Source organism: Macaca mulatta, chromosome 15 (genome assembly GCF_049350105.2).
Source record: "Macaca mulatta isolate MMU2019108-1 chromosome 15, T2T-MMU8v2.0, whole genome shotgun sequence".
Taxonomy (NCBI): Eukaryota; Metazoa; Chordata; class Mammalia; order Primates; family Cercopithecidae; genus Macaca; species Macaca mulatta.
In genome coordinates, this window is record NC_133420.1 from 81,932,595 (window position 1) to 81,954,965 (window position 22,371).

A 22,371-nucleotide genomic window follows, 5' to 3' on the forward strand; every position below is an offset into this window, starting at 1 on the left:
ACACCAGTCAATTTATACCATAAATAAGGGGAAATTTATTGGACACTGACTTACATTTTTTGAAAAGGCCACAAATAAAATATAGGGTATTCATAGAAAAACATAAAAAATTAAACAGACAAATTTGTATCTCTGAGAATCACAAATTAAACAAAAATAGAAAACTATAAATGGGGATGAAGCTACTGTTTGCTGTCCCCCAGATTCAGATGCAGGCTGAGGTGGAAAGGAGCTTGACTTCTGGAGTTAATAGGGAATAAGAGTGCCTTACCCAGTATGCAGAAGCACAACCAGGCTCATTGTGTGGGACTGGAATGCTAACTCATGAAGTGAAGCTGGAAAAAAGCTTCCACCCATCCTTGCCTAGAACCAAGGCTTATATTAGAGTCTAGAAAGGCAGAAGTTTATAGACGTAGCTCCCCATTCAAGACTTGAGCCAGAACACCCTGCAGCTGAGGCTAGGTATAGCAAAACCTCTATAAAACCTATTTCAGGAAAGAGACTTGGGTGAGATTGACAATGTAAAGGCAACTATAAAATTTCTAGAAAAAAAAGATAGGCATTAGATAAGCACCTGGTGGTGGAGAAAGAGGAGGAAGTAAACAGTAACAATAACAGCAACCTTCCCTCTTCAGATATGACCCCAAACAAAAAAATTCAAAATACATGAACCCATATACACTGACATACTAAGTTCAAGTCAAAAGATGCAATCCTCTAGTAAAAATAAAAATAATCAACTACAATGAAAAAGACTAAAATAAGTAAGTTAAAGGTCCATAAAGACAAAAGAATAACTAATGTTAAAAGTAAAGATGAGAGCTGAAACATGATCAGGTAGATGTAAAGAAGCGATTAAAATCTTGAAGATAAAAAATTATAATCACTGAAGTAAAAAACAACTAAATGGACTAAGCTCAAAACTAGACACAAAAAGAGATTAGTGAAATGAGGGATAGTAATAAGGGATTCATCCAGAACACTACACAGGAAAATAGTGAGATTAAAAACATGAAAACACAGTTGAGACATAAGTTTCTTTGGGAAACTCTAACATATGCCTAAAACATTCCACAAGTAATAACTATGGGATGAAAAATAAAGCAGTATTTCAGGAGGTAACTGCTGAGAATATTTTAGAATTAAATAAAGTTCTCAGATTGAAGGAATACCTAGCAGAATACATAAAAGAAAGCCACATCTAACACATTAATCTATCATTCATTCAAGTATTTACCGCGCATTTATTACATGATAGCCTTTGGACTAGGGACTAGAGATATTGGAGGAAACAAAATAAACCAAGTTGCTGCCTTCATGGAATTAACATTTTAGTACATAGATAATGAAGATAAATAATACATACTATGTCAAATTGCTATCAGTATAATAAGGACAATAAATTAGGGTAACAAAGAAAGGAATGCCCAGTCCTAGAGAAGTCGGGAGAGAAACAAAGGTTGTTATTTTACATAGGACAGTTAACAAATAACTCTCCTTAAAGGTAATATTATATTTGAGGAGAGATCTAAAGGAAGGAAGGAAGAGTCATGAAGACCCCAGGGAAGAGTTTTCCAAGTCAAGTCACGGAACTAGTAGCAAGAGTAAAGACACAAGAGCAAGGGCAATTGGTATATTCAAAGAACAGCACAGAAGTACATACATTTATAGTAAAGTGGATAAGGAAATAGTAGCTAAGAACAGAGAAATCACTGGGGATACAATAATATATGGCCTTCTAGGCCCTGTGAAATTTGGATCTGAAGTGAAATGGGAAAGCAATGAGCAGAAAAATAACATGTAACATTCTAAAAGTATCAGTGGCTGGTGGGTTGAGGACAGACATTAAGGGTCAAGGGAGAAAGCAAAAAGACAAGTGAGAAAGCACATGAAACAGCCAGGTAAAAAAGAAAGGTGAATTGTACAAGATAGGCAGATGCAGTGGTATTGGGAAGTGATTAAATTTTGGACATTTTAAAGATAGAGCTAACAGGATTTCTTGATAGAAAAGTCAGGAATGTCTCCAAAGCTTTTGCCTACACAACTGGAAGAATGGAGTAGACATTATCTGATACACAGAGAAGAAGTTTGGTGGACACAAGGATTTCAAATGTGGACATACTAAGTTTGAGATGCCTAATCAACATCCAAGAGAAGTAGGCAGTTGGATTAAAAAGTCTGGAATCAGTAAAAAAGTTAAGGCTGGAGATACAACTTTAGGAGTCATCCAAATACAGTAGTTCCCCCTTACCCTCAGTTTCACTTTCCATGGCTTCAGTTACCAGCAGTCAACTGTGATCCAAAAATATTAAATCAGAAGTTCAAGAAATAAACAATCCATAAGCGTTAAATTGCAGTGCTATTTTAAATACATGAAAAAACTTGCACCATGCAACTCCCAACTCACGTAGGACGTGAATCATCTCTTTGTCGGAAGTATCCATGCTATAAACACTACCTGTCTATTACTGTGTAGGATAAAACATAGTGCACATAGGATTCAGTGCTATCCATGGTTTCAGGTATCCACTGGGAGGCTTGGAATATATCCCCCATGGATAAGGCAGACTACTTATGGTATTTTTAAGACCATAGACAGGTTCGCCTAGGCAGTGATTTTGCATAAAGAAGTACGAGGATTGAGTCCTGGAGCATTTCAACATTTATAGATTAGTAAAATAAGGAAAAAACATCACATGATACTAAGAAGGATAAGCCAGTAATTTAAGGGGAGAATCAAGAGAAAGAGCTAAGTGAACAGAATTTAGTAGAAAGAAATGATCAAGTACATCAAATGCTGCCAACACACTAAAGAAGGTAAAGACTGAGGAATGACTGCTGGATTTAGCAATATTAACGTATTGGTCTGTTTTCACTGCTGATAAAGACATATCCGAGACTGGGAAGAAGAGGTTTAACTGGACTTACAGTTCAACATGGCTGGGGAGGCCTCAGAATCATGGCGGAAGGTGAAAGGTACTTCTTACACATGGAGCGCCAAGAGAAAATGAGGAAGATGCAAAAGCAGAAACCCCTGATAAAACCATCAGATCTCAAGGCCTTGCTTTCATATACCATTATATTCACTACCACGAGAACAGTATGGGGGAAACCACCCCCATGGTTCAAATTGTCACCCACTAGGTCCTTTCCATAACACATTGGGAATTATGGGACTACAACTGAAGATGAGATTTGGGTGGGGACACAGAGCCTAACCATATCAATTAAGGTCAGTAGTGATATCTTGATGAGAACTATTTTAGGAGGATGGTGATTACGAAGCCTAATTAGGGTGAGTTCAAGTGAGAAAGAAAAACATAGAAATACTGAAAAGTACTCTTCAGGGGAATTTTGCACAGAAAGGAGCAGAGAAATGGCAAAATAGTTCAAGGGAAATATAAGATCACAAGAGTTTTGTGTTTTTGTTTTTTAACATGGGAAAGAAGACAGCCTGTGTGTATGCTAACAGGAACGATCCAGGGCAGTGAGAGACACTGATGATGCAGGAGAGAAAAGAGAACTGCAGTCCAACACCTCTGAGGCTTGAAGCGTACATATGGTTTGTTTGGCCTTTGGTAAATATAAACAGTTCTTCCAAAGAAATAAAAAGAGAGAATATGAGAACAGATTCAGATATGTTGGTAGATACAGTTATGGAAGGAATAACAAGCTCCCTTCTAAGAGTTTCCACTTTCTCAATGGTATATGAAAGCAAAGGTATCCAACAGCTGAAAGTAAGAATGGGAAAAGAAGTGTTGGAAGTTGATAAGAGAGGAAACAAAACATTATGGGATGCTGAGATAGTAAGTGGGCCAGGAAAAAATAGGATGATGACCAGGCAGTACTGAGGACCACTTAAAATTAGTGGTCATAAATTTATACAAGATCATTGTCATCATGGTTCAGGGTCTTTCTCAAGACAAGTTTAGCCTTTTGGATGTAGGCACACAAAGGGTGGACAATTGGAATAAACCACATTGGAAATTTTGCAAACACGTATATCATGATGATTTATTTTTACCATTTGTACTTTATCTTGATTATTCTGTTTTCTACTTACCATACATTAATAGCACATTTAATACATAATTGCAATCCACTGTGTACAACTAGGCCTTCTTTTGTTTCTTATATTAATAATAAAATATACTATACTTTCAGAAATTGATGAACTTCTGCCCCTTTTTATTTTATGTTTTGGCATTGCCTGTCAATGTATGTGCCATTTTATATTTTAGTGTTTTTATTAATTTAGACAACTATTTTATGTTAAAAATATATGCACTTTACCTATAATTTGTCACTAATATATTATCTCAAATTATCACTTGAATGTTTAACCTCCCATTATAAAATCAGAAGTACTGCAAAAGAATACTAAATCTATTAGAAGTATATACATTAGGAGGAAAATAAGCAGATCCCAAAAGGTAGGGCATGATAGGGTTTACCCAGGGACAAAGATGACCTAGATCATGAAAGTCAAAGCATTAACTACAGTCAGATACTTCCTCTGTAAGTTCTTTTCTGGATATACCATGAATCTATTTTTAACTGTCCAGGAATTAGTTTAATTTATAGGGTTACAAAGGAATATAAATCATTCCATATAAAGATATATGCACCCATATATTCACTGCAGCACTATTTACAATAGCAAAGACATGGAATCAACATAAATGGCCATCAATGATGGACTGGATAAAGAAAATGTGGTACATATACACCATGGAATACTACAAAGCCATAAAAAAGAACAAGTTCATGTCCTTTGCAGGGACACAGATGAAGCTGAGGGTAATTACCCTCAGAAAACTAATGCAGGTAGAGAAAACCAGATACTGCATGTGCAACATGTTCTTGCCTATAAGAGGGAGCTAAATGATGAGAACACATGGCCACACAGAGCAGAACAACACACAATGGGTCCTATCAGAGAGTGGAGGGTGGGAAAAGGTAGAAGATCAGGAAAAATAACTAATGGGTACTAGGCTTAATATCTGGGTGATAAGATAATTTGTAAAACAAACTCCCATGACACAAGTTTACCTTTAAAGTTTACCTAAAAAACATTTAACTATATTACAAACCTGCACATGTACCCCTAAACTTAAATGTTTAAAAAAAAACTGTGCGGTTAGTCTTTATAATCCCCTCTTCTATAATAAGCTTAAGATCCCCACTAGTATCCAAATAAATTCTGGTGGTCCTTTTAAATGAGATATGGATAATACTAGATTATGTGCCACCAAATCCAAACAAAAGCATTAATACAGTTTCCAAATGAGCTTGATACTAGGCTAATTATCTCCTATGACACAGTATGTACACATACTCACAGTCTAGTGGTTAGGTTGCCAGAGCACTGGCATCATCATCACCTAGGTTAGAAATGCATGTTCTTCAGTCCAATCCAGATGCATTGAATCAAGAACTCTAAGAGTGGGGGCCCAGCAATCTGTGTTTAACAAGGTGCTGTGGACTGAAGGTTTGTGTCTCCTCAAAATTCATACACTGAGGCCCTAATAACCAATGTGACAGTATTTGGAGGTAGGGCCTGTGAAAGGCACTTAGGGTCATGAGGATTACTCCTTCATGAATGGGAGTAGCACCTTAATGAGAGGGAACACTAGAGAGAGGATCTCTCTCTGTCATTGAGGATACAACAAAAAGGCAGCCATCTGCAAAGAGCCCTCACCAGAAACCACATTGGCTGGCACTTTAATTTTGTACTTCCCAGCCCCTGGAACCATGAGGATAAATGTTTGTTATTTAAGCCACCCAGGATTCTGTTTCAGCAGCCAGAACTGACTAAGACACAATATCCCAAGCAATTCTGATGCACACTAAAGTGTGAGAGCCACCAAAATAACAATAACACACTTCTCAATAGATTAATCTGAATGACATAATATTGAAAAATGGGACATAAAGTGTCACATAAAACAAAAACTTCAAAAAATATACCTGAATGCTATATAACTAAAAACCTTCAAAATTGACTAATATGTTATACTTTTGAAATTGAAAGATAATCACAACTCAAAATATGGCAATTTGTCTAGCAGCTCCTCCTGGTGGTAAGAGATGTCTAACATTTTCATAACAGGAAAATGCTCCCAAGATAAAATGGCCTGTAACAGGAATACAATATTTTCTACTTGAAAAAATAAGATTTTTAAATATTGTTTCAAGTTTATGTCACCAACCAATCTGGTCAATTCAATTAATACGTGTACTTCTATGTACTTACAAGACATTAAAAAAAAAGGTTCCTTAAAAAAAAAAAAAGACACTGCCAGAAGCTGATGATGATCAATGACTGAGACAAACTCCTGTTTAGCTAATTAGAACCACTGATGTGCAATAATGATGTGAGCGAAGAATATCTGCAGACTTCTTTAGGATGAAAAATGAAGTGAAGAAAGGCTGTCAAATCTGTACAAGTTTTAAGCACCAATCATTTTTCCCAAGAGTACTTCCCATTTAAACATTTAACAATGCTGTACTTAGCCACATGAATTACCACGCTAACTTTCTGCCATTTTTCTAAACTCAAAAATCTGAGAAATTATTTTAAATCATTAAGAAACAAAATTTTATTATGTTATAGACCATGCCATATATTATACACTACAACAGGATCATATTTTCTGGGTTTGAGCCCACTTTTAATGAGATGTCAAAATGAAATATTAGAGTCTAAAAAAACATTTAACTATAAATGAGGTAGTGATATTGGTCTGAATTTATAAACAAAATAAAAAGGCAAAACTTACTGAAGTTGGTTTTTTTATTTACAGATATAAATAATGCACAAAATAAAGCTATTTATTGGACTAACATTTTCTTTCATTTGAGTAGATAATCTATTAAAATGCAGATTTTATACCTATCAATGGCTTGCAATTTAAACAATTCCCAATTTCTAGTAAACACTAAGATTCTAAAACAGTAAGCCTTAATAACAGAAGTTTAGAGAAATCAAAGTTATGCCATCATCAAATTATTTATCCATTTATTCATGAACTATTTTATAAGTATTTTCTTATTATGAATATGCATAGTGAATTATTGGAATGGCATCTATAAACAATATACCAATAATAAAACTTGAAAAAGAGGTTGCAAAAATATTGTACAAACACATTTTACTCCACAGTAAAAGCAACTATTTAAAAAAAGAAAACTTTCATTTGTGAAATAAAAATAATTCAACAGATCCTAATTCATATAAAAACTTTGATATAAAATGTTTTAAAGGCTCAAGTATAGTTAATATAACTACTTTGCTTTTATAGAAAACTGAGTTTTTATTGTATAATCCAGAATTTAGAAGTATTTTAATTTCCAGTATAAAATACATGTTTAAAATTATATTTGAAAGCCAAAACTTGCGCTGGAGAAGTCGGCAAATGACAAATGATTGACATTTTTTTTCTTATTCAATCAGACTACAGTGCAGAAGATCATCAGGCTAAGATGTGAGTCTGAATCTGTAAATTATGGAGTACGGATGAACTCTTTAAACAAAGAAGCAACAATTCAATAGAACACATCTGTTTATATTAAATATATTACTAAATAAGATGAGATACTCTATACATAATCAGACACTCATTCAATGCCATTTCTAAATATACAAAGCTGAAACTCAAAACAAAACCTTTTTCTGTTTTATAGTTAGAAATTAAGTGACTATTTCCTGATTTTCTTATATTTTGTCTCTTTTAACTACTTGTCCACATATTTCTGCATATATTCAATATTTACTACGTAAAACAACATAAAAGAGTTGGAAAAGATTGTGTATTTTATGCCTTTTATACTTGTGCAAATATTTTTCACCCAGAATCTAGAAGTTTCTTCCAGTGTTGGAAAATATCAGCACTTCGGAACAGACTGTTTTAACATCTGCACATCACCAGGGTTGCCCCCAAGGATTTTTAAATGATGCCTGCCTGTGCTGAATAAAGTGCTAACTTGCACCTTGCATTTCAAACTGTGTCCTGAGCAGCCATCCAGTTGGTACAACACCAGCTGAATTCCCACAGGCCACTGTTCACTCAGGCTTGACTACAATTATCATGTCAATATTTCGTGCTCCGATATGCAGATATGCACACATGCAAGCTGCATAATACTTTCTTCTCCATGGAATGTTGAGTTATATTCAATGTTCTGGGAATTTTAAAGATAACAGAAATAAACTCTCACCAAATAAAGGTGATCATAATTATTTTACCTTAAAAACAAAAGCTATGTTTCTGTACCACCTTCTGCCACGTGTATAAAAATTAATTTTTTTAAGTAATTATTCCTTACTATAATCTCACAATTATTTAATTTTAAAATATTTTAAAAAGTTAAAAGACTATTTGGTTAAGCTTCCAGCATCTATTGTAAAAGTTTGAATGTTTCTTCACGCTTTATTGCAAGTACTCTCACCTTGAACATTAGAGTGGTTCCAATTAAACACCTTTCATTTAGTTCCCATGACCATCCATCCACATCCCTGCCTAGGCATTCATGGCTGTCGCAACAGGAAAACTGCTCAGCAAAAATATATTTATGCCCTAGGTGGAACTGCCTGGCAGCATTGCTACCAGATGGCATAATTCTGGCAGCTACACTTCTGGGGTCTCCAAACAGCCACGCTACTACCATGCTCCAAAGTGCAACCCCTTTGTAGGCTGTGTTGGCTTAATACACATGGGACAGTGTACAACCCTATAGCAGCTGTGTAACCCATGTGCTTTGGAGTGGAAAGGAGCAGGAGGGAGGTGGTCCCAGTGGTGAGAGAATATAACATAACCTTATAGAAACAGTCTCCTTATCAAACATGTAAACTTTAACTCTAAAAACAGAAAAAAAAAATAAGATAATCTCTCATTTACTATGAAATTAAATCTTTGAACACAGTATATCAAGGATATAACACATATATCCTTGATAAACATATCAATAAAATCTTAATAAACACGCCAATAAAAACATGTCAATAAAATCTAAAAATCATCTTGTCTTTATTCCCTTTTACCATTCTAATTTTCTACAATTGAGTTTTCTTTTTTTTTTTTTAAATTTATTTATTATTATTATACTTTAAGTTCTAGGGTACATATGCATAACGTGCAGGTTTGTTACATATGTATACTTGTGCCATGTTGGTGTCCTGCACCCGTCAACTCGTCAGCACCCATCAACTCGTCATTTACATCAGGTATAACTCCCAATGCAATCCCTCCCCCCTCCCCCCTCCCCATGATAGGCCCCGGTGTGTGATGTTCCCCTTCCCGAGTCCAAGTGATCTCATTGTTCAGTTCCCACCTATGAGTGAGAACATGCGGTGTTTGGTTTTCTGTTCTTGTGATAGTTTGCTAAGAATGATGGTTTCCAGCTGCATCCATGTCCCTACAAAGGACACAAACTCATCCTTTTTGATGGCTGCATAGTATTCCATGGTGTATATGTGCCACATTTTCTTAATCCAATCTGTCACTGATAGACATTTGGGTTGATTCCAAGTCTTTGCTATTGTGAATAGTGCTGCAATAAACATACGTGTGCATGTGTCTTTATAGCAGCATAATTTATAATCCTTTGGGTGTATACCCAGTAATGGGATGGCTGGGTCATATGGTACATCTAGTTCTAGATCCTTGAGGAATCGCCATACTGTTTTCCATAATGGTTGAACTAGTTTACAATCCCACCAACGGTGTAAAAGTGTTCCTATTTCTCCACATCCTCTCCAGCACCTGTTGTTTCCTGACTTTTTAATGATCGCCATTCTAACTGGTGTGAGATGGTATCTCATTGTGGTTTTGATTTGCATTTCTCTGATGGCCAGTGATGATGAGCATTTTTTCATGTGTCTGTTGGCTGTATGAATGTCTTCTTTTGAGAAATGTCTGTTCATATCCTTTGCCCACTTTTTGATGGGGTTGTTTGTTTTTTTCTTGTAAATTTGTTTGAGTTCTTTGTAGGTTCTGGATATTAGCCCTTTGTCAGATGAGTAGATTGCAAAAATGTTCTCCCATTCTGTAGGTTGCCTGTTCACTCTGATGGTAGTTTCTTTTGCTGTGCAGAAGCTCTTTAGTTTAATGAGATCCCATGTGTCAATTTTGGCTTTTGCTGCCGTTGCTTTTGGTGTTTTAGACATGAAGTCTTTTCCCATGCCTATGTCCTGAATGGTACTACCTAGGTTTTCCTCTAGGATTTTTATGGTATTAGGTCTAACATTTAAGTCTCTAATCCATCTTGAATTAATTTTCGTATAAGGAGTAAGGAAAGGATCCAGTTTCAGCTTTCTACTTATGGCTAGCCAATTTTCCCAGCACCATTTATTAAATAGGGAATCCTTTCCCCATTTCTTGTTTCTCTCAGGTTTGTCAAAGATCAGATGGCTGTAGATGTGTGGTATTATTTCTGAGGACTCTGTTCTGTTCCATTGGTCTATATGTCTGTTTTGGTACCAGTATCATGCTGTTTTGGTTACTGTAGCCTTGTAGTATAGTTTGAAGTCAGGTAGCGTGATGCCTCCAGCTTTGTTCTTTTGACTTAGGATTGTCTTGGAGATGCGGGCTCTTTTTTGGTTCCATATGAACTTTAAAGCAGTTTTTTCCAATTCTGTGAAGAAACTCATTGGTAGCTTGATGGGGATGGCATTGAATCTATAAATTACCTTGGGCAGTATGGCCATTTTCACGATATTGATTCTTCCTATCCATGAGCATGGTATGTTCTTCCATTTGTTTGTGTCCTCTTTTATTTCACTGAGCAGTGGTTTGTAGTTCTCCTTGAAGAGGTCCTTTACATCCCTTGTAAGTTGGATTCCTAGGTATTTGATTCTCTTTGAAGCAATTGTGAATGGAAGTTCCTTCATGATTTGGCTCTCTGTTTGTCTGTTACTGGTGTATAAGAATGCTTGTGATTTTTGCACATTAATTTTGTATCCTGAGACTTTGCTGAAGTTGCTTATCAGCTTAAGGAGATTTTGGGCTGAGACAATGGGGTTTTCTAAATATACAATCATGTCATCTGCAAACAGGGACAATTTGACTTCTTCTTTTCCTAACTGAATACCCTTGATTTCTTTCTCTTGCCTAATTGCCCTAGCCAGAACTTCCACACTATGTTGAATAGGAGTGGTGAGAGAGGGCATCCCTGTCTTGTGCCAGTTTTCAAAGGGAATTTTTCCAGTTTTTGCCCATTTAGTATGATATTGGCTATGGGTTTGTCATAAATAGCTCTTATTATTTTGAGGTACGTTCCATCAATACCGAATTTATTGAGCGTTTTTAGCATGAAGGGCTGTTGAATTTTGTCAAAAGCCTTTTCTGCATCTATTGAGATAATCATGTGGTTCTTGTCTTTGGTTCTGTTTATATGCTGGATTATGTTTATTGATTTGCGAATGTTGAACCAGCCTTGCATCCCAGGGATGAAGCCCACTTGATCATGGTGGATCAGCTTTTTGATGTGTTGCTGAATCCGGTTTGCCAGTATTTTATTGAGGATTTTTGCATCGATGTTCATCAGGGATATTGGTCTAAAATTCTCTTTTTTTGTTGTGTCTCCGCCAGGCTTTGGTATCAGGATGATGTTGGCCTCGTAAAATGAGTTAGGGAGGATTCCCTCTTTTTCTATTGATTGGAATAGTTTCAGAAGGATGGTACCAACTCCTCCTTGTACCTCTGGTAGAATTCAGCTGTGAATCCATCTGGTCCTGGACTTTTTTTGGTTGGTAGGCTATTAATCATTGCCTCAATTTCAGAGCCTGCTATTGGTCTATTCAGGGATTCAACTTCTTCCTGGTTTAGTCTTGGGAGAGTGTAAGTGTCCAGGAAATTATCCATTTCTTCTAGATTTTCCAGTTTATTTGCGTAGAGGTGTTTATAGTATTCTCTGATGGTAGTTTGTATTTCTGTGGGGTCGGTGGTGATATCCCCTTTATCATTTTTAATTGCGTCGATTTGATTCTTCTCTCTTTTCTTCTTTATTAGTCTTGCTAGTGGTCTGTCAATTTTGTTGATCTTTTCAAAAAACCAACTCCTGGATTCATTGATTTTTTGGAGAGTTTTTTGTGTCTCTATCTCCTTCAGTTCTGCTCTGATCTTAGTTATTTCTTGCCTTCTGCTAGCTTTCGAATGTGTTTGCTCTTGCTTCTCTAGTTCTTTTAATTGCGATGTTAGAGTGTCAATTTTAGATCTTTCCTGCTTTCTCTTGTGGGCATTTAGTGCTATAAATTTCCCTCTACACACTGCTTTAAATGTGTCCCAGAGATTCTGGTATGTTGTATCTTTGTTCTCATTGGTTTCAAAGAACATCTTTATTTCTGCCTTCATTTCATTATGTACCCAGTAGTCATTCAGGAGCAGGTTGTTCAGTTTCCATGTAGTTGAGCGGTTTTGATTGAGTTTCTTAGTCCTGAGTTCTAGTTTGATTGCACTGTGGTCTGAGAGACAGTTTGTTATAATTTCTGTTCTTGTACATTTGCTGAGGAGTGCTTTACTTCCACTTACGTGGTCAATTTTGGAGTAAGTACGATGTGGTGCTGAGAAGAATGTATATTCTGTTGATTTGGGGTGGAGAGTTCTATAGATGTCTATTAGGTCTGCTTGCTGCAGAGATGAGTTCAATTCTTGGATATCCTTGTTAACTTTCTGTCTCATTGATCTGTCTAATGTTGACAGTGGAGTGTTGAAGTCTCCCATTATTATTGTATGGGAGTCTAAGTCTCTTTGTAAGTCTCTAAGGACTTGCTTTATGAATCTGGGTGCTCCTGTATTGGGTGCATATATATTTAGGATAGTTAGCTCTTCCTGTTGAATTGATCCCTTTACCATTATGTAATGGCCTTCTTTGTGTCTTTTGATCTTTGATGGTTTAAAGTCTGTTTTATCAGAGACTAGTATTGCAACCCCCGCTTTTTTTTGTTCTCCATTTGCTTGGTAAATCTTCCTCCATCCCTTTATTTTGAGCCTATGTATGTCTCTGCGTGTGAGATGGGTCTCCTGAATACAGCAGACTGATGGGTCTTGACTCTTTATCCAGTTTGCCAGTCTGTGTCTTTTAATTGGAGCATTTAGTCCATTTACATTTAAGGTTAAGATTGTTATGTGTGAACTTGATCCTGCCATTATGATATTAACTGGTTATTTTGCTCGTTAGTTGATGCAGTTTCTTCCTAGCCTCGATGGTCTTTACATTTTGGCATGTTTTTGCAATGGCTGGTACCGGTTGTTCCTTTCCATGTTTAGTGCTTCCTTCAGGGTCTCTTGTAAGGCAGGCCTAGTGGTGACAAAATCTCTAAGCATTTGCTTATCTGTAAAGGATTTTATTTCTCCTTCACTTATGAAACTTAGTTTGGCTGGATATGAAATTCTGGGTTTAAAATTCTTTTCTTTAAGAATGTTGAATATTGGCCCCCACTCTCTTCTGGCTTGTAGAGTTTCTGCCGAGAGATCTGCTGTTAGTCTGATGGGCTTCCCTTTGTGGGTAACCCGACCTTTCTCTCTGGCTGCCCTTAACATTTTTTCCTTCATTTCAACTTTGGTGAATCTGGCAATTATGTGTCTTGGAGTTGCTCTTCTCGAGGAGTATCTTTGTGGCGTTCTCTGTATTTCCTGGATTTGAATGTTGGCCTGCCCTACTAGGTTGGGGAAGTTCTCCTGGATGATATCCTGAAGAGTGTTTTCCAACTTGGTTCCATCTTCCCCCTCACTTTCAGGCACCCCAATCAGACGTAGATTTGGTCTTTTTACATAATCTCATACTTCTTGCAGGCTTTGTTCATTTCTTTTTCTTCTTTTTTCTTTTGGTTTCTCTTCTCGCTTCATTTCATTCATTTGATCCTCAATCGCTGATACTCTTTCTTCCAGTTGATCGAGTCGGTTACTGAAGCTTGTGCATTTGTCACGTATTTCTCGTGTCATGGTTTTCATCTCTTTCATTTCGTTTATGACCTTCTCTGCATTAATTACTCTAGCCATCAATTCTTCCACTTTTTTTTCAAGATTTTTAGTTTCTTTGCGCTGGGTACCTAATTCCTCCTTTAGCTCTGAGAAGTTTGATGGACTGAAGCCTTCTTCTCTCATCTCGTCAAAGTCATTCTCCGTCCAGCTTTGATCCGTTGCTGGCGATGAGCTGCGCTCCTTTGCCGGGGGAGATGTGCTCTTATTTTTGGAATTTCCAGCTTTTCTGCCCTGCTTTTTTCCCATCTTTGTGGTTTTATCTGCCTCTGGTCTTTGATGATGGTGATGTACTGATGGGGTTTTGGTGTAGGTGTCCTTCCTGTTTGATAGTTTTCCTTCTAACAGTCAGGACCCTCAGCTGTAGGTCTGTTGGAGATTGCTTGAGGTCCACTCCAGACCCTGTTTGCCTGGATATCAGAAGCAGAGGCTGCAGAAGATAGAATATTTCTGAACAGCGAGTGTACCTGTCTGATTCTTGCTTTGGAAGCTTCCTCTCAGGGGTGTACTCCACCCTGTGAGGTGTGGGGTGTCAGACTGCCCCTAGTGGGGGATGTCTCCCAGTTAGGCTACTCAGGGGTCAAGGACCCACTTGAGCAGGGAGTCTGTCCCTTCTCAGATCTCAACCTCTGTGTTGGGAGATCCACTGCTCTCTTCAAAGCTGTCAGACAGAGTCGTTTGTGTCTGCAGAGGTTTCTGCTGTTTTTGTTATTTTTACTGTGCCCTGTCCCCAGAGGTGGAGTCTACAGAGACAGGCAGGTTTCCTTGAGCTGCTGTGAGTTCCACCCAGTTCGAGCTTCCCAGCAGCTTTGTTTACCTACTTAAGCCTCAGCAATGGCGGGCGCCCCTCCCCCAGCCTCGCTGCTGCCTTGCCGCGATATCGCAGACTGCTGTGCTAGCAATGAGGGAGGCTCCGTGGGTGTGGGACCCTCCCGGCCAGGTGTGGGATATGATCTCCTGGTGTGCCTGTTTGCTTAAAGCGCAGTATTGGGGTGGGAGTTACCCGATTTTCCAGGTGTTGTGTGTCTCAGTTCCCCTGGCTAGGAAAAGGGATTCCCTTCCCCCTTGCGCTTCCCAGGTGAGGCGATGCCTCGCCCTGCTTCAGCTCTCGCTGGTCGGGCTGCAGCAGCTGACCAGCACCGATCGTCCGGCACTCCCCAGTGAGATGAACCCAGTACCTCAGTTGAAAATGCAGAAATCACCGGTCTTCTGTGTCGCTCGCGCTGGGAGTTGGAGACTGGAGCTGTTCCTATTCGGCCATCTTGCTCCGCCCCCTACAATTGAGTTTTCATTACCAGACACAAGGAGGAGGAGAAGAACTGAAAATAGGAAAGTGAGCACAAGAAAAAAGTATTAAGAAGTCTACAAAAAAGTACAGAATATTAAAAAGAAAGCAAACCATGTCTTCAAAATTTATACAAAGATGTAGTGTTTCGAAGTAAACACAAATAGAAAGACAAAGGAATTTATGCATATGCTTCATTTGAAATATGTACATTTGAAAAACAAAAAATATTATCATTGGTAAGCCATGAATATCTTTCATTTGAAATTCTGATGTACTTCTGGATTTGAGTTTTTAGATACAAGTATATTACACATTATTTTTAGGATTAGTAAACTGCAAATATGATATAATATTAAAGAATAATACTGAGAGTTACTCTTAGAAGACTATTATATAGAAGATACAAATTGATTTTTCACAAGACTACAAAACAAACCAAAAAAGAAACAAACTGTAACATGAGATAGGAATGATAATAATGCACTTACTATGTGCTAGACATTATAATCTTGGTATTCATTAACTCAAAACAACTCTATACTTATTTATATCTTATAAAAAAGAACACTAAGGCATAGAAGAGTGAGTATTTTTTCCCACGTCACAGAACAAGCAAGCCAGGATTACAAATCCAGTTGCCTGACTCAATAGCTTGTGTTCTTAACCACTAATTATTAAAAATAACTTCTTTCCAAATGTTAGAGTTAAGTATTAAGCAAGTTACAATGAAAGATGTACAAATTTTCTCTAGTAATCTTTAAAACTGTTAAATATTGGATCTTGGGTTTCTCCATCCATAAAGATGGAAAAATATTTACTTTTCAAATTTAGATTATCTTCTGTAAAATCACAGTATTTTGCCTAAGGTGAATATCAAAATTGCCTATGAATATGTTTTAAAATGCAGATACCTCAATCTCATCCTAAACTTCGGTGAACCACATTCTTATAGATGTCATGGGTGAATTATAGTTATAGCTCAAGAATCTCTCAAATGAGTAGGAGTAGCTATACTCACACAAAACAGATTTCAAGACAAAAACTATAAAAAGAGACAAAGAAGCTCATTATACAACGAGAAAGGGGTCAATCTGGCGAGAGGCTATAACAATTATATATGTACCCAACACTGGAGAACCCAAACATATAGATAAAATATTATTAGAGCTAAAAAACAAGACCCCAATACAAGAATAGCTGGAGGCTTCAACATCGCACTTCCAGCATTAGACAGAATCATCTAGACAGAAAATCAACAAAGAAACATTGGACTTCATCTGCACTACAGAATGAATAGATCTAATAGGTAGTTAGAGAAGATTTCATCCAACTAGTCCAGAATACACATTCTTTTCTTCTCCTCAGCACATGGATCATTATCAAGAATAGACCATACGTGACTCAATAAAAAAGTTTTAAAAATTCAAACAGATTGAAATTATATCAACTATCTTCTCTGACTACAATGGAATGAAGCTAGAAATCAGTAACAGGAGGAATTTTGGAATCTCTAAAAACACATGAAAATTAAACAATATGCTCTTGAATGACAAAGAAGAAATTAAGAAGGAAACTGAAAATTTTCTTGAAATAAATAATAATGTAAACACAACATAATAAACCTACAGCAAAAGTAGTACTAACAGGAAAGTTTATAGTTATAAGCACCTACATCAAAAAAGTAGGAAAACTTCAAATAAATAACCTAACCATTGATCTTAAAGAACTAGAAAAGGACAAACAAAACACAAAATTAGAAGAGAAATAATAAAAAACAGAGCATAAATTAGTGAAACTGAAACAAAAAAAGAACAACGCAAGAAAAAGATGGTTTTTGAAAAGATATATAAAATCGACAAATCTGTAGCCAGACTAATTAACAAGAAAAGAGAGATGACACAAATAAATAAAATCAAAGGTGAAAAAGGAGACATTACAACCAATACTACAGAAATTCAAAGGATTATTAGCAGCCACTATGAGCAACTATATGCCAATAAATTGGAAAATCTAGAATAGATGAATTCCTTGACACATACAACCTACCAAAATTGAATGATAAAGAAATCCAAAACCTGAACAGACCAATAGTAAGTAGTGAGATCGAAGCCATAACAAAAAATGTCTTGCAGCACATGAGCCTGGGACCCAATGGCTTCAATGCTGAATTCTACCAAACATTTAAAAAACTAATACCAATCATATTTAAAGTATTTTGAAAAACAGAGACGGAGGGAATACTTCCAAATTCATTCAACAAGGCTAGTCTTACCCTGATACCAAAACCAGACAAAGACACATCAAATAAGGAAACCACTGGCCAATATCCCTGATGAACACTGATGCAAAAAATCCTCAACAAAATACTACCAAACCAAATTCAACAACACATGAAAAAGGTCATTCATCATGACCCAGTGGGATTTATCCTGGGGAAGCAAGGATAGTTCAACATACGCAAATTAGTCAATGGGATATATCATATCAACAGAATAAAGCACAAAAACCACATGATCATTTCAACTGATGGAGAAAAAGCATTTCATAAAATTGAACATTGTTTCAGGATAAAAACCCTCAAAAAACTGGGTATAAAAGAAATACACCTCAACACAATAAAAACTATAAATGACAAACCAAAAGCTAGTATTAATATTGAACGTGGAAAAACTGTAAGTCTTTCCTCTAAGATCTGGAACATGACAAGGATGCCCACTTTCACCACTGTTATTCAACACAGTATTGGAAGTCCTAGCTAGAGCAATCAGACAAGAGAAAGAAATAGAGCGCATCCAAACTGGAAAGAAAGAGGTCAAATCATCCTTGTTTGGAGAAAGTATCATCTTATATTTGGAAAAACCTAAAGACTCCACAAGAAAATTATTAGAACTGATAAATTCAGTAAAGTTGCATGATACAAAGTCAACATACAAGGGAAGGACCAAGATAGCCAAATAGGAACAGATCTGGTCTGCAGCTCCCAGCAAGACCAGAGAAGAAGGTGGGCAATTTCTGCATTTCCAACTGAGAGACCCAGTTCATCTCATTGGGACTGGTTAGGCAGTAGATACAAAGCACGGAGAGTGAGCAGAAGCAGGGTGGGGTACGGCTTCACCCGGGAGGGGCAAGGAGCTGGGGGACCTCCCTCCCCCAGCCAAGGGAAGCCACAAGGGACTGTGCTACTGGACCCAGGTACTACAATTTTCCCACAGTTTTTGCAATCCGCACAACAGAAGATACCCTCCTATGCCTACAACACCAGGGACCTGGGTCTCAAGCACAAAACTGAGCAGCTGTTTGGGCAGACACCGAGCTAGCTGCAGGAGTTTTTTCATTCCCCAGTGGCGCCTGCAACCCCAGTGAGACAAAACGGTTCACTCCCCTGGCAAGGGGTGTTCTGTGCGGGAAATGCGCGAGGGAAGAAGAAAAGGCACACACACAATACCTTTAAGGGTAAACAAGCTTTATCCCATATAAATGGCAATGCACACATAACAAGCAAATGATATAATAAGCAAATTAATATAATAAGCAAATTGATATAATAAGCAAACTGCAGTGGAAACAGGAGAAGGGAAAATAGATACATACATTTATACTCACCAGACTATGGAGGATTCACCATCAGACTAGGAAGCAACAGCCTGGGCTCCAGAGTCAGACACTGCACTCACCAGACTATGCAGGATTCAGCACCAGACTGGGAAGCAACAGCCTGGGCTCCCCAGTCCACCACTCATGAGTGCACAGACAAGGAGAGGTCTCACGAGGCTTCGGCACAGTCTGGGACCCTAGCTCTTTTTGTAATAAGCTGTTCGGTATGAGGCCCAGTCACAAGGACCCTTTGCAACTGGGCTCGAGGAATACAAAAGGTCAACTTGTTTTTATTACTGTATATTGTTTTTCAATAACTAACATATAGGAATAGATTGAAATAGAGATTTCATCTATTTCATAACTAACATATAGGAATAGATTGAAATAGAGATTTCATCTATTTCATAACTAACATATAGGAATAGATTGAAATAGAGATTTCATCATGAAATAGTTGTTTCATCCGAAACAACACTGGATGAACGCCTAAAGGGGCTCACACAACCCATTCTGGGACTTAGTGACCACTGTTTGTGTCCATGTTCAATTGAGTTCAAATTTAATATTTAACTTTACCTCCACATTCAGCCTCAATTTGATAATCAATTGTAGGAAAATACCCTTACAGATACATGGGGAAGGCATAGTTGATATAGATTACAGATACAGGATAAGCACAGGAGAATTAAAAGCACAATTAATAAAAACCACACCCACCATGGCTTTGCAAAGAGAGTAATATTGTGAGAATTGTTAGGGATATCACGTAACATTCAGAATGCAGTAAGGCACAAACCCCTCCTTGGGTTGTGGTAAGCATATTTAATGTCATTCGATTTTGCAACACAACAGTATACTGAGCAAATTCATCTGATAACGTAAGTCCAGTGATACTATCATTAAGAGCTTTTTCTACATGTAGCTTATTGCTGTAATGTGTAATTTAAGTAACAAAGGTGCTGTGTTTACTTAGTGCTTGGGCAAAAACAGACTGTTTGGTTTAGTTAAATAAAAGTCCATGGTGGATTACAAGTGTTATTATCCCACCCCCATTGGTATCGGCATATCCATTCAAAAATGTTAGCAGGGACAATTCTCCAAGGTAGCCCATTCCCGGCAGCCTCTGGCAACTCAAGGCATACCCAGCACTGACTGCACTTGGCTTCTGCTGCAGTGGTGGCTACTAAGTTGATGAACTCATTGTCAGCCTCAGACATGATGATCCATGTACATATTACTAGCAGACAGATTATTCTCATTAATTATACCATCACACATTATAATGCCTCTCACTGCAAGGCTTGAACATGTTGTAATCCATTCATCTGCATTCAAGTTTGCAGTTACAGTGGAAATTTTGGCCTGTTGATCTGTCTGCCTCCTCTGAGCTAAAGGAGGATGTCTGTCAAGAAAAAGCAAAGACCCATGAGCATCAACATGTGAAAGCAGTGATAATGGTAGTATACAGCAGGATTCAGGTATCTTCCCAGTATTGTTTTCCCCAAACCTGTTTACTCCCGATTAACCATTAGTTTTGTTGCCATTGGGGCAACCAAGTAGTAAGACCATTTGCTACTGACCAAGAGTTGGTATACAAGTGACAAATCCATCTGGCCTCCTCCTGAATAGCTCAGAAGACCACTACTAGTTCAGCCAGCTGGCTGCTCCCACTGCTTCCTTCATCAGAACTGGTGAGTTCTAGGGGAACTCATAACCCAAGTCATGATAGGAATTTCAGGCCTCCTAAAGACATCATGGTCTGGTGAGTGTGGTGTCTGACTCTGGAGCCCAGGCTGTTGCTTCCCAGTCTGGTGATGAATTCTCCAGTCTTATAAGTGTAAATATATATATCTCTTTTCCCTTCTCCTGTTCCCATTGCAATTTGCTTATTATATCAATTTGCTTACATTAATTTGCTTATTATTGTTAGGCAGGAATCTAGACCCAACATGGTGGTATCACCCAGCATGGCAGGCCCTTTGTTAGGTCTTCCCGCAGGCCCTTCATTAGGACTTCCCGCCCTTCACTTCCTGCTAAGAGTCGTGCTAAGACTCTCAGCACACGAAAAAAGCCCACGCCCGCCAAAGAACCCCAACTCTGCGCAAGCTCCTGGACACCTCATTCCCCAGAAATCGAAACCTAACTCAGGAAAACTGAAACCTACAAACCCCGCCTACCTCACCCTATAAAAGGCCCCCCAATACACGCCCCGAGCGTGACTTCCTCAGCCCTCCCCCTAGAGGACCAGTGAACCTCGCCCGCAAGCCCAATAAAGGCTACCTTTGTTCTCATCTGCCTCGTGTCTTCTTGCTCGGCTCCCCATTTACATTACATTGATGCCGAAAACCCAGGAGGAGACCCCTCCCCTCACCCCCACCAGTCCGGGTAGGCTCTCCTCTCCTCTGAGCCGGGACCTCCTCTCCATGCCGGGAGCTGTTTTCACCAAAATCAGGACTTGATTCAATCACTGCTGGGTAAGTTTTCCCCCGTCCTGCAGGCCCCGGGAATCCCTGCCCGAAATGCATGGCCGCGTCAGGGCTTCCACCGTCCATCACTTGTGACTCCGGCACTGGGGACTAGGAGATGTCTGACCTCCCCGGAAGCCACCATACCCCGCACTCCGCGTGGCAGTGGGAGGACACACCCATTGCCTCCGGACTGCCCGCCTCAGGACCATGGGGGCTGCCCAGTCCAAACCAGACCCAAAATCCCCTCTGGGGTGCCTCTTGGCTAATTTCCAGACTTTAGGTCTCAGCCAAGACCTAAAATAAAAGCAGCTTATTTTCTTCTGCACAGCGGCATGGCCGCAGTATAAATTGGATAATCAGTCTCAGTGGCCTGCAGAGGGCACTCTAGACTTTAACATTCTCACGGATCTGACCAACTTCTGCAAGAGACTAGGCAAATGGTCCGAGGTACCCTATGTTCAGGCCTTTTGAGACTTGCGTTCCCGCCCGGATGTCTGCGCCCGATATTCGTTGGCCCAGGTCTTGCTCGCGAAATCTACTTCCTCAAGCAAGGAGAAGGACAATTCTTCCTCTTTCTCTGAGCCTCCTGATACTCTTTCCCTGCCCCCTCTTCAGCCCCCACTCAACCTCCCCCTTACCCTGACCCGTCATTGTCTCCATCCTCGTTGGCACCACCCCTTTCCCCCATCCCTCCTGTGTCCCCACCAAACCTGATGGACCCTGTCTCTCCTGCCTCCTCCTCCTTCTCGCCAGTCTCAGTCCATACTCAGTCCAGGACCGACCTCCTGTGCCCCGTGCGGGAAGTGGCAGGCGCCGAAGGAGTGGTCCGGGTCCATGTGCTGTTTTCGCTGGCAGACCTGTCTAAGATTGAAGAGCGTGTAGACTCTTTCTCGGCCAACCCCACTCTGTATATCAAAGAGTTCAGATACCTATGCCAGGCGTATGACCTCACCTGGCATGATCTCCATGTCGTTATGATCTCCATGTCGTTATGACCTCAACCCTGTCCCCTGAGGAATGGGAGCGTATCCTAGCGGCA

The 22,371-nt window shown here is 38.8% G+C and overlaps 1 protein-coding gene across 8 annotated transcripts in view; it reads right to left on the bottom strand.

The window, feature by feature from the left end:
* CNTLN (centlein) overlaps positions 1–22,371 on the bottom strand; it is a 367,082-nt gene that overhangs the window by 275,467 nt on the left and 69,244 nt on the right. The gene's annotated exons all lie outside the window — the stretch shown is intronic.